Source organism: Sinohyriopsis cumingii, chromosome 8, assembly GCF_028554795.1.
Source record: "Sinohyriopsis cumingii isolate HCF-2022 chromosome 8, ASM2855479v2, whole genome shotgun sequence".
Taxonomy (NCBI): Eukaryota; Metazoa; Mollusca; class Bivalvia; order Unionida; family Unionidae; genus Sinohyriopsis; species Sinohyriopsis cumingii.
In genome coordinates, this window is record NC_142968.1 from 106,794,850 (window position 1) to 106,807,435 (window position 12,586).

At 41.3% G+C, this 12,586-nt stretch overlaps 1 protein-coding gene across 1 annotated transcript in view; it reads left to right on the top strand.

Moving 5' to 3' along the window:
* The first annotated feature begins 2,207 nt into the window (after nucleotides 1–2,207).
* Nucleotides 2,208–12,586, top strand: part of LOC149794321 (E3 ubiquitin-protein ligase TRIM45-like) — a 55,817-nt gene continuing 45,438 nt past the window's right edge. The window contains exon 1 of the mRNA XM_089968482.1: nucleotides 2,208–2,272. The gene's annotated coding sequence lies outside the window, so the exon portion shown is untranslated. The remainder of the gene's footprint in view (nucleotides 2,273–12,586) is intronic.

A 12,586-nucleotide genomic window follows, 5' to 3' on the forward strand; every position in this document is an offset into this window, starting at 1 on the left:
TAGCTGATTGGTAATTTATTGCAAGAATATATACCTTCTATTATTTGCTGATGATATAATTCTTTGTTTCCGATAACACTAAGTGTTTGCAATGTTGAGTAGATAAGTTAAACTGTTACTGTGATAAATGGATCTTAGGGTTAAAACTTATATAAAAAAGACTTTTTTCAAAGGTAGGAACTTCTCAGGGACATAATTTGGTAATATGGTGATATACAATTAAAAGTTGTTGATAGTTTTACATATTTATGACTTTAAAGTTTCACTTCAATGGCACGTTTAATACAACAGAACATTCCATAACAGAGCGAGGACTGTTAATTTTACACCCCAAACAATGCTTCAGCTATTCCATGGCCAAAAATAACGGTGAAAATGAAGAAAAGTAACGTTGATGTATAGGATAATCTTGGGAGATTCCATTGTACCTGTGTAGGTACGATAGGATTCTATAATCCTGATATCATATTGTATTCTTTAATAACGTGTATTTTGAAAGCAGCTTATGATATTTCATTATATCAGTGTAAAATGAGGGCGACATATTGAGTATTAAACCTCAAACAAATATTATCTGAAAATGATTTTCAGGTGTATTTGGGAGAATCCTAAATGCATCAATTATAAAATATCTTTTACAAAATCTTAAAATAAATAGTATTTGCATATTTTGAACACAATCGCAGAGTTGACTTAATTCGATATAAATACATTTATTTCATAAGGAAATTTAATATGTTTTAATGATGATTTGTGTCTGTGTGGTTTAAAGCCATTATAAGCACATAATAGACTATACATGGTGACCAATATTTTGACTTCGCCAAGACTCGAACCCACGCGGACACTGGTGAGACGTGAAAGATCTGAAAAGTCGAGCGCCTTAGACCATTCATATGCCGGGAACACCATGAACATGTTTTAAATAAGAAGGTTATCTCGACTGCATTAACAACAAAGACATAATACGTATTTTGACTAAGTTACTCGTGTGCATTAACAACAAAGACATAATACGTATTTTGACTAAGTTACTCGTGTGCATTAACAACAAAGATATAATACGTATTTTGACTAAGTTACTCGTGTGCATTAACAACAAAGACATAATACGTATTTTGACTAAGTTACTCGTGTGCATTAACAACAAAGACATAATACGTATTTTGACTAAGTTACTCGTGTGCATTAACAACAAAGACATAATACGTATTTTGACTAAGTTACTCGTGTGCATTAACAACAAAGATATAATACGTATTTTGACTAAGTTACTCGTGTGCATTAACAACAAAGACATAATACGTATTTTGACTAAGTTACTCGTGTGCATTAACAACAAAGACATAATACGTATTTTGACTAAGTTACTCGTGTGCATTAACAACAAAGATATAATACGTATTTTGACTACGTTACTCGTGTCCGCACATAAACTCATAATAGAAACGGCTACGTAGGATCCAATTGAAACAGGTGATAAGCTGCGTGAAATACACAGATGAAAAATACCGTAGATAAAGAATAGTAATTTCATTTTATTATGGAATGTTCTTTGTATAACCTGAATGAGGACGATGTTTGCCGAGAAAAATAACTATACCAATTTTAATATGTTAAAGACAGCAAGTTTATGCATGACAAAACTAAAGAAATAATTATTATTCGAGAATGCACTCATTATGCAAGAAGCGTGAGAAAGGATATTTATGCATAATCAAATATAACTGAATTTTGTTACAACTAATTAAATGTCTAACCTCTAGTGCAACGGTTAAGTAATAAGAATACATAGTGTTGATTTTAATGAACTAGCATAATATCTAAAATGTCGATATTGTCCATCCTTTGTCAATTTAGATTCTGATTGTTTTAAATATCGCGTATCACTGCCATCTCACCTCTCTCTCTGCGTGGGTTCGAGTCTCGGAATCGGCCAGTGTGGGTACGTGAGAAAGCTTACCTGTAGCTTCTCGTGGGTCGGTGGTTCTTTCCGGGATTTTCTCGGGTTCTTCATACACCATTTATACTTGTCGTCATGCAATGCCTATCTTGTGCTGAAAAATGGCGTTAAACCCTACAACAATAACTACAACAACAACCTTCAACAACAACAACAACATTTTTTCGCATTCTATTTTACTAGTTATGCACCCTGTAACATGTGCAGTATATACATGAGTGTTAGATCATGTGACACGTTCCACGTGATATCTCCATATTTCAGCGAGAGGTCTTGGGATATGACTCCTGATATTTCATGGTCAATGAGGTAATGCAATATTAGATATTATGGACCTATCTGACATATCTGTAACCCACATAGTCTTGCCAGCCTTGCTTTCTTTGTCAAACCTTGGTTGTGTTGTCTTTAATAAGTCTTTGAATACAACAGGAAAATGAACTACCCGTACCTGTACACTTATATGCATATATGCGTAATAACGGAGGTCAGACGACAGTAACTTAGAGGTACATTGTACTTCGTTATCTACAGTCACTTGAACAGATTTGCACATCAATCCACCAGCACTCGTACAACAGGTGACAACTGAAAACTATAACCGGTTTAAAGAAAGGTAACAATTTTGAAACCACCGTTTATCCGCAAAGGTGAAAAAGGTATACATGTTCGGATCACGTATGCCGTAGAAAAATCTCGTAAAGACAATGGCTTCTCGTATATATTGAGAAGCCATTGTCTTTACGAGATTTTTCTACGGCATACGTGATCCGAACATGTTTTATGTCGATAAGACGAGAATCCATTTGGAATGAGTTGATATGATCATAAAGATATAAGAATAAACTGATTTATCTATGTTGATTTACTAGCGTGTTGCAGCAATATCTCAACCTAAATATATAAAATTGTCATTTATTTCAACATAATCATGCCAACAAATAGCAAAATTGAAAATTAGTTTTGTTGAGCGTGAATATGTCATTTTTATCATACAATAGAAACATCTCATGTCGATGGCAGAATAGGTATGACAGATACATTTTAATAAGAGTCGGTCTGCATAACAATATACATTAGCATAGTGAAGCTCTTTCCCCGACATTGAACAGTAAAAACCCAACTAACATGAACAACAATAATACTTGCATACACACACACGCACGCACGCACCCACACACATACATGTTGTTTATGTGCTAAACATTGATAGTAGTGAAGGGGGACACTTTACGGACAATGGGAATTAGCATTAAAAACACCCTTGGGACACTTTACGGACAATGGAAATTTAACATGGAGAAAAATCGTGGGACACTTTACGGACAAGGGGAATTAACATGGGAATAAATCGTGGGACACTTTACGGACAAGGGAATTGAACATGGGAATAAATTGTGGGATACTATACGGACAAGGGAAATTTAACATGGGATTTTTTTTTAAAAAAAGTTTTTTTTAAATTTAAATTTAAATTTAAATTTAAAAAAGGGGTAGGCAATTCAAAAGACTATCTCTTTTCGAGAAATATGGCTGGCCCTGAAAAGGGCCTTTGGGTTTTATGTTAATGTATTCATTAACATAAATGGCACCGCATTGGTCTTCTTCTTGTCCTTAGGCTGCGTCTTACTGTTGGTCCGTACATCAGCACTCTTTTCAGGCATCCTTGTCTTTCGACGTAGATCCTACGTATCCACAGGCTGGTGTTTGTCCTGTGGACAACGGTCCACTTCGATCGGACATACATGAGCAAGTCTGTCCGAAACATCATGGAAGACACAAGGGTGGATGACTCAACTGTAGTCCACATCTTGAAGCGACGAGAACAGGTGAATCAATGCATTGAACGGCGCTTATTTATAGGCGGAGGAAGGATTGAAACGGATTGAGTTCATTTACCAATCCTAACACGCGTTACAGAATTCAGTCAGCTCGCATCCAATCCGAAGAGAGCAGTCTGTGACGTCACGTAGTCAATATAGATTCGCTAGCGCTTGTGTGCAGTCAATCTATGCGACAGTGATTCAACATGACGGAAACTCAGAAAACGATCCAGTGGGGTGCACCAGCAGGGGAGACTGCCCAAGGGAACCCGGACTTACTTTCAGAAGAGGTGAATTGGGATTTTGTGGATTTTCTCTCCTCGCAAGAATTTGTTCCGGAACCTTCGTTACCTTCTTCATTACCGCAAGTGGAGAATTTTAGACAGAGACAGAAAGAAGAATTGGAGAAATTTATACAACGACAAAAGGAAGCGGAACAGGCTTTTCTCCTACAGCAACAGCAACAAGAAGAAGAGGTAAGAAAAAAACAACAGCAAGAAGAAGTAGCAGCAAAGAAACAAGAGGGTGAAAATCAAACGGTCACGGTACTGTTGGACATTTTAGCGGAGTTAAGAAGTCTGAAACAAATGTATCAGACTTCTTTATCACGACCGAAGAGAATACGACCTTCCCGAGCCAAACATGTCAACCCTGTGACTAAGCCTACCGTACCACCCTTAGTGATTTCAACCCAATCATCATCAACATTACGCAGTCCAGAAGTAGGCCTTGGCCGTGGCAAAGGCTTAAGGCAGTTAAAATTGATTGCTTAAACTCACCCCTACACCATGAAGAAAAAAGGCCCTTTTCAGGGCCACCCACATTTCTCGAAAAGAAATACAATTTCAATTTGCCAATAACTCAAAAAAACTCACCCATTTTACCCTTATAGTACGTGTCTGTGTATGAGTGCGTGAGTGTAGCTTCTTATTTTAAAATCACAACTCAAAGACACTTACCTTATATCATTCATTTATTCTTTTCTCCATTTTTTTACAATCCAATTCACAATTTATAACACAACACTTTAATAATAAGTTCATTGATTTCTTCTTTTCTCCTTGTTTAGTCTCTCTGTTTTTTGAATTTCTTCACCGTCACACTCTTTTCCTCTTCTTCCTCGCTTTCTTCCCTTCTTCTTTTTTTCTCCTGTTTCTTTTTCTTCACCTGTCTTCTTTCTTCCTCAGAAGAATCCCTCTCTTCCTCTGAAGAATCCCTCTCTTCTTCTGAAGAATTCCTCTTTTCTTCTGACTCCTCTTGTTTCTTTTTGGGGCAATCTGGAGACCAATGTCCTTTTTCTTGACAATAATAACAGGTATCTTCACTTTTGTCTCTTTTAGTCCCTGTTTTTTTTCTTTTTTGACGGTCTGGACACTCTGAAGACCAATGCCCTTTCTTCTGACAGATATAGCAAGTATCTTGACTTTTATCTCTAAAGGAAGGAGAGTAGTCCGTAGGCTGGTCTGAAGAGAATTTTCTAATGACCCCTCGCAAAGCTCTGACGAAACGTTCCATCTGGTCAGTCTCTTCCATCGTTGTGCTCGGCTTGAGAGTGAAATGAATAGTGAAAGGACAAGACACACACCCTTTTATATACGCTGGTCTGCCAGGACTATAAAGTAGTTTATGGTGTTTGAACTTGAGTCATTTGACTTTTTGCTTTCAAGATGAAACGATCCCATTCATTCGAGAAGAAAGAAGAAGAAGAAAGTAAGAGGCAGAAACGTGATCTATCGCCTCGTACCAGGGCTGAAATCTTGGCACAAATTCATGCCAGTGATTTTGAAGAGGACATGAGTGAACCAGAATCCAAACCCTCTAAACCAAGTTCACCACCCTTTGTCAACCCTGAAAAGTACTATCACATTCGAGAGACGGAAAAGCGCTCCTCTAGAAAATTTAGAACCACGGCTTACAAATACACGGTGAAGTTTAAAGATTTCAAGGCTGAAGTGCCGTTAGAGAAAGCAGAAGTGTTCATCACTGAGGTGTGGGATTCTTTGCTCACTGCACTCAAGCGACAATGTCAACCCAAAGAAGACGATCGTTTGAGACTTTCCATACAACACGACGGTTTGAAATCCCCTGTTTGGATCGAGTTTAGCACCCCTGCAGAATTGACTGCTTCCAAAGTCATGGACAAGATTCAACACGTACAACAATCTAATGATCAGTTTGACATCACCGATGGTAAAGCCACACTGGACATGACCCACGTCTCTCCTCCTCAAGGGACAGGACGCAAAAAGATGTTATTGGTGGACGACCTTCGCAACACCAAAAAGAGTCTCGTCCGAATTAACAACTCTCATGACCAGATGTGTTTAGCCCGTGCCATCGTGGTGGGACGAACCTATGCCGACAAGAACGACACGGTAGAATGGAAAAGAACCTGGGACACTATTCAACGTTCCCATCGAGCCAAGCAACTAAACGAAGCAGAACTCCTGTTGCAACAAGCTGGCCTGTCCAAAGACACACCCTGTGGCATTCCTGAGATGCAAAAATTGCAAGATGCCCTAGCTCCACGCTACACCTTGAAAGTGCACCCTCAAGAAGTGCGCGGGCCTCTGTTGTTTCGAGGTCAAGATTTTAAGGACGGAAAATACATTCACCTTTATCATCACGATGAACATTTCGATACCATTACCAGTATCACCGGATTCCTGAAATACGGTTATTACTGTGAGAAATGTGACCATGGTTATAACAATCGAGAGCAACACAAGCATTGTGGATCGAAATGCACAGGATGTTTGGCCTCTTCACCCTGTCTGAGCGAAGAACCAGTGCCTTGTTCCACTTGTCTGCGCACGTTTGTCAGCCCTACCTGTTACCAACAACATCTGAAAACGCAAGGTTCACAGAAGAAATGCGCTTGTCAACTGCTGCGATTGTGCTCTACGTGTGAACAAGTCATACGTACCAATAATACCAAGGCACACGTATGTCGAGGAAAGAAAAAATGTCACATTTGTCACCACATCGTGGACTTGGAACACCAATGTTACGTGCAAAAATACCAACCCCCACCAGAGAAAGAGGACGGTCACAAGAAGAAAGGCAATTTCATCTTTTTCGATTTCGAATGCATGCAAGAAACTGGCATTCACATTCCTAATTTCTGCGTGGCTCATCGAGCGTGCGAGAAGTGCATTCAAGAACCTATCTTCAGTCATTGCCCTCACTGCAGCAAGATACCCGGAGGGCGTGAAAAAATCTTTCGGGGACCGAACACGTTAGCCGATTTTGCCCAATGGGCCTTAGACCCCGTCGACAAGACGTGGAGCCAAGAGGACATCGAACGTTACGGAGATTGTCATCGTCATGCCACGGTGATGGCTCACAATTTCTCCGGATACGATGGACAGTTTCTTCTCAGATATTATACGGAACAAGGCACCGAACGTCCTAAAGTGACTTTGAACGGAGCCAAAATCATTTTCATGCAAGTGGGACAAGTGCAGTTTAAAGATTCGATGAGTTACTTGGCCATGCCTTTGAGTCGAATGCCTAAAACGTTTGGAATGACAGAAATGGCTAAAGGGTACTTTCCACACTTTTTCAATACGGAAGCCAATCAACACTCCGTTCTACCCCATTTGCCCGAGGCTCACTATTACGACCCCGACAACATGCGTACCGAACAACGAGAAGCTTTCTACGCTTGGTACCAGGCTCACGCCTCGGACCCTTTCGACTTTCAGGAAGAAATGCTAAAGTATTGTCGTTCCGACGTGGACATTTTACGACGTTGCTGTGGAAAATTTCGAGAACTGTTCATGGAACACGGAGGGGTCGATCCTTTGAAAGAAGCTTGCACCATTGCCAAAGCGTGTTCCTTAGTGTATCGACAACGATTCATGCCTGAAAAGACCGTGGCTGTCATCAGTCCTCAAACGACCCACTTTGTCAAACGTCAATACTCGGTCAAAGCCCTACGTTGGTTACATTACTTGTGCGACAAGGAAGACAAGTGGATTCAGCATGCCCGCAACGGTGGGGGCGAAAAGACCATCGGAACGTATTCGGTCGATGGCTGGGACTTAGAAAACCCCAAGATCGTGTACGAGTTTAACGGTTGCTTATTTCACGGATGTCCCGTCTGTTACCCTGACCGTGGCACTAAAAATCAGTTTTTGCAACGAACCATGGAAGACTTGTACCAGGACACTTGTCAGCGGCGCCTAAAGTTGGAACAGCAAGGATACCAAGTGGTGGAAATGTGGGAACACGAGTACGATCACCGTATGAAAACCGATCCCGAGTTTAAACGCCTCGTGGAAAGTTACCAGTTCGTGGACCCGCTGAACCCGAGGGATAGTTTGTACGGACGAAGGACCAATGCCACCTGTTTGCTGTACCAAGCCGACGAAGAGAAAGGAGAAGAAATCAAATACTTGGACGTGTGTTCGCTGTATCCCTACGTGTGCAAATATTGTCGTTTTCCCGTAGGGCACCCACAATTGCTGACGGAACACATCGACCTGAAAAACATTCGACAATACGAAGGCTTGATCAAGTGCAAAGTTTTGCCTCCCACGAACCTCTACCATCCCGTCTTACCTCACCATTGTCAAGGCAAATTGATGTTTCCCTTGTGCCGTACTTGTGCCGAAACGTGCAACCAAGACCAACCTTGTCAGCACAGCCAGGAAGAACGGGCCTTGACGGGAACCTGGGTCAGCGTAGAATTGTTCAAAGCTCTGGACATGGGATACCAACTGTTAGAAGTGTACGAAATTTGCCACTTTCCCAAGACACAACAATACCACAAGGGTGACCCTACTCAGAAAGGCATTTTCGCCGACTACGTGGATGCCTTTTTGAAACTGAAGCAAGAAGCCAGCGGCTATCCTTCCTGGTGTCACACTCCCGAAGACCAAATACAATTCAAAGAGAAATACTACGAACAAGAAGGCATCTCTTTAGACCACATCGAGAAAAACGAAGGCAGGAGATCGTTTGCCAAAGTGATGTTAAATTGCTTGTGGGGTAAAATGGCACAACGACCGTGTTTACCCAAGACGGAATATTTGACAGAACCTTCCCGCTACTTCCAGATGATTCACGACAAAACCAAATACATGAAACACGTGGACGTCGTTCGAGAGAATTTGATCTTGGTCAATTACGAAGAAGATCTGGACTTTGTACAAGACGACCCTTTTGGAAATGTCATCATTGCGGCTTACGTGACAGCCCATGCTCGCTTAAAATTGTACGAAGCTTTAGAACTGTTAGAAGAACGCGTCCTGTACTTTGACACGGACAGTTGCATTTACATCCATCACCCGATTCAACATCACCCTAACATCGAAGGAGACCGTTTAGGAGCCTGGACAGACGAGCATCCCGACGACAAGATTCTAAGTTTCGTCAGTGGCGGTCCCAAAAATTACGGCTACGAATACCGGGACAAACAAGGAGAAGTGCACACGACGTGCAAAGTGAAAGGACTGACTCTGAATTATCGTACCAGTCGAGTGGTCAACTTTGGGGTATTGAAAGAAGCCTTGCAATCCGGAGAGGATGGAAACTTTAAAGTGACCACCTATCAACCGAACAAGATTGCACGTTTACCTACTCACCACATCGTCAGTCGACCCTTGGAAAAAGTCTATCAAATTGTATACCAGAAGCGAGTGCGACTTCCCAATCATTTCACCTTACCGTATGGACACGTTGGTATAAAACATTGGTTGTAAGAGGATAGTTACGAGAAAGATGACTTCGCCACAGCAAGAATCGAGTGAGAAACCCGATGAGAACTCCAAGTTCAAACCCTACCATTTTCCAGTCTTCTTACCTGACTATTGTGATTGTGCCCGTCGATTGGACACGTTTCAGAAATGGCCTACGGATAGGGAAGGATTACCTTCTTCGCATGTTTTAGCTAGAACAGGATTTGTCTACTTGGGACCTGAGTCAGGATTGGGATACGAGGTACAGTGTTTCGCTTGCGGACTGAAGTTACGAATGGATCTATGTATCTATAAAGATTCAGCTATTCTGGAACATACTCGATGGTCTCCGCACTGCCCTTACCTTTCTATGGCCTTTCCACCCATTACACTACGGTACAATGTTGACGGTACCTTAGAGACGGTACCTTCCGAAACAAGACATAAAAAACGTAAAAAAGGAAAGATGTACAAGCTGGAGACTGCATTGCGACTAGTATAAAAAGGGGGCTATGGTCAAGATCGATAGTTCATTGTGACTACCAAGACCGAGCGAACAAGATGAATACTTTGAAAAAGACATCGTTCCAGTTTGGGGATTGTAAAAAAGTTGTATCTTCCTCTAGTGTGACTAATATTGGATGGATAAGACCCATGCATTGCGACGGAAAATGTCCGGAAGGAAACTGCGATTGTCCATGTGGTTACCATTGTAATTGCGTAACGGAGTTTGCAGACGAGTGCGATTGTGAGCCTTGCGATGGGACCGATGCTGTACCTTGTGACCTGAGCGATGCCGTAAAGCATCATGGGAACTTTAGTACCCCTACCCCTGTCATGGAAAGTGATGCTGTGCGTGTCAAACCTGTGGGATGCGAAAGCGATGCTGCTCGTCCTCTTGGACATTTTACTGGGTTTCGTTTTAAAGGGGAATGTCGACCTTCACGTTTACCTCCCTACGGATGTCATCCAGCCCTGAGCAAACTCCTACCCATTTCACTCAACCCTCATCGAAACGAACCTGTGAAAAACGAATATTCGTTTCCTGTGCGTTTGTCGGAATACTGCGACTTTGAAAATCGTCTTCAATCGTTCAAAGGAAAATGGCCAAAGTATCTGGGAGGACCGACCCCCGAAGAATTAGCCAGAGCCGGATTTTTCTACTTGGGCGAAGGAGATAAAGTCAAGTGCTTCAGTTGCGGTGTGTCACTTCACCACTGGGAACCGCAAGATTCGGCCTTCGTTGAACATGCTCGATGGTCACCGAATTGTCATTACTTACCCTTAGTGGGACCGAGACATTGAAGTAACTTTTTACCATAATCATCTGTTCATGGATACTTTACAAGAGAACATTCGTGCTTTGCCTGTGGAGTTGAGAGAACGCATTTATCGAGAACTGGTCAAAATACAAGTGAAACGTAAAGAACAATTGCATCCGATACGTCACCGGTGTTTGAACCACTGGTACCTGAAGGCTATACAAGGATTGATTCAATTGAAAGTGTTCCATCGGACAGACATTGATCAACGATCCTCTAGTTTTAAAAAGGATTGGTTTGGTATGGACGATTGTAGTTACATCATTGTAAACGTACTGCATCGAATTCCAGAGGAAGAGTTAACGAATTACCAACATCTTGAACACAATGTCAACTTGGTGAAAGAGGAAACTTCTGAACGAATTGTCATGTGTAGATTAGTGACTCAACGATTTAAATTCGACACTGAAGTGAAACCATGTTTGTGCAAAGAGTACATTTCTTGTGTCAGACCAAAGAGGATTTAGTATGACCTATTCATGGATACTTTGCTAGAGAACATTCGTGCTTTGCCTGTGGAGTTGAGAGAACGCATTTACCGAGAGCTGGTGAAAATACAAGTCAAACGTAAAGAACAATTGCATCCGTTACGTCACCAGATCTTTAACCACTGGTACCTGAATGGTATAAGAGAACTGATTCGTCAGAAATTGTTTCAGTGGTCAGACCTTGTTCAACACTTTGAGTTAGTGAATGATCGAAACGTTCATTATTTTGGTTACTTCGAGATTCACCTACAGCAATACATTGAGGAAGACAAGTTAAAGGATTATCAACATATTTTACGTGGAATCTACTTAGAGGAAGAGGAAACTTCTAAACGAACTCTGAAGTTTCGGTTACAGTATGCAAGATTTAGATTCCCTACTGGAGAACGAAGATCTCTGGCTAGAAAGTACGTGTATTGTTTCCGAAACAAAGAGACTATAAAAACAGGCTGCCATGCCACGACTTATGTCACATGTCATCCAACAGATTCCGTGGAAGGAACTCAATGACCATATTCAAACCGTGGATCATTACCATCAATTATTACAAGAACTGTATCCATTCAATTTTGGACGACAAGTGGTGTGTGTCTTAGTGACTTGTTTTCTGGGATTTCGTTTACCAGCCGATTCTTTGTGGACTCTTTACGATCAGTACTTACCACCTCCATGGCCTTAAATGGTCACGAAAAACTCCTTTTGTTCAAAGCCTTGCGTTTTCATCTGGATACTTCTCGACCTCAACAGGAAAAAAAGATTCGTCAACTTTTAGCGACCCAAGACGTGTATGACGATGTGTGTGTAGCTTGTGACTTACACCCTCATTGGACAGATGTTCGTGATTGGAAAAAGGGGGGTTTTGAGGCTTGGACCCAAGAAGTGGCCCAGTATGCACAAGAGTTGTTCAAGGAAAAAAGTTACTTTTCAACCTGTGTTAGTGACGGTGCCAGAAGAACCCGTCACCGAGAACAACCACTCGCTTCAGGACAGGACTGTCATGGACATGCCTGAAAGGTCATTCCGGGAGGACACTTGTGTGACAATACCTCATGTAGAAACTGTAAGAACATTACACACTGTCCCTAGGACATCTTGGTTAACCAAAACATGTTGTACAGACACTTGTTTATATTTCACTTTGATCGCTTTGCTGTGTTTTATATTCCTGTACATCACTATTTGGGTTGTATGTATTTTTGTCTTTCGTGTTCATATTTGAAACATTCAATAAACGTGTTCTGAAAAAAGTATATAAACTCTTGTCTTGTTTGTTTTTTCGTGTCACAAGTGACATTTCTCATACCAT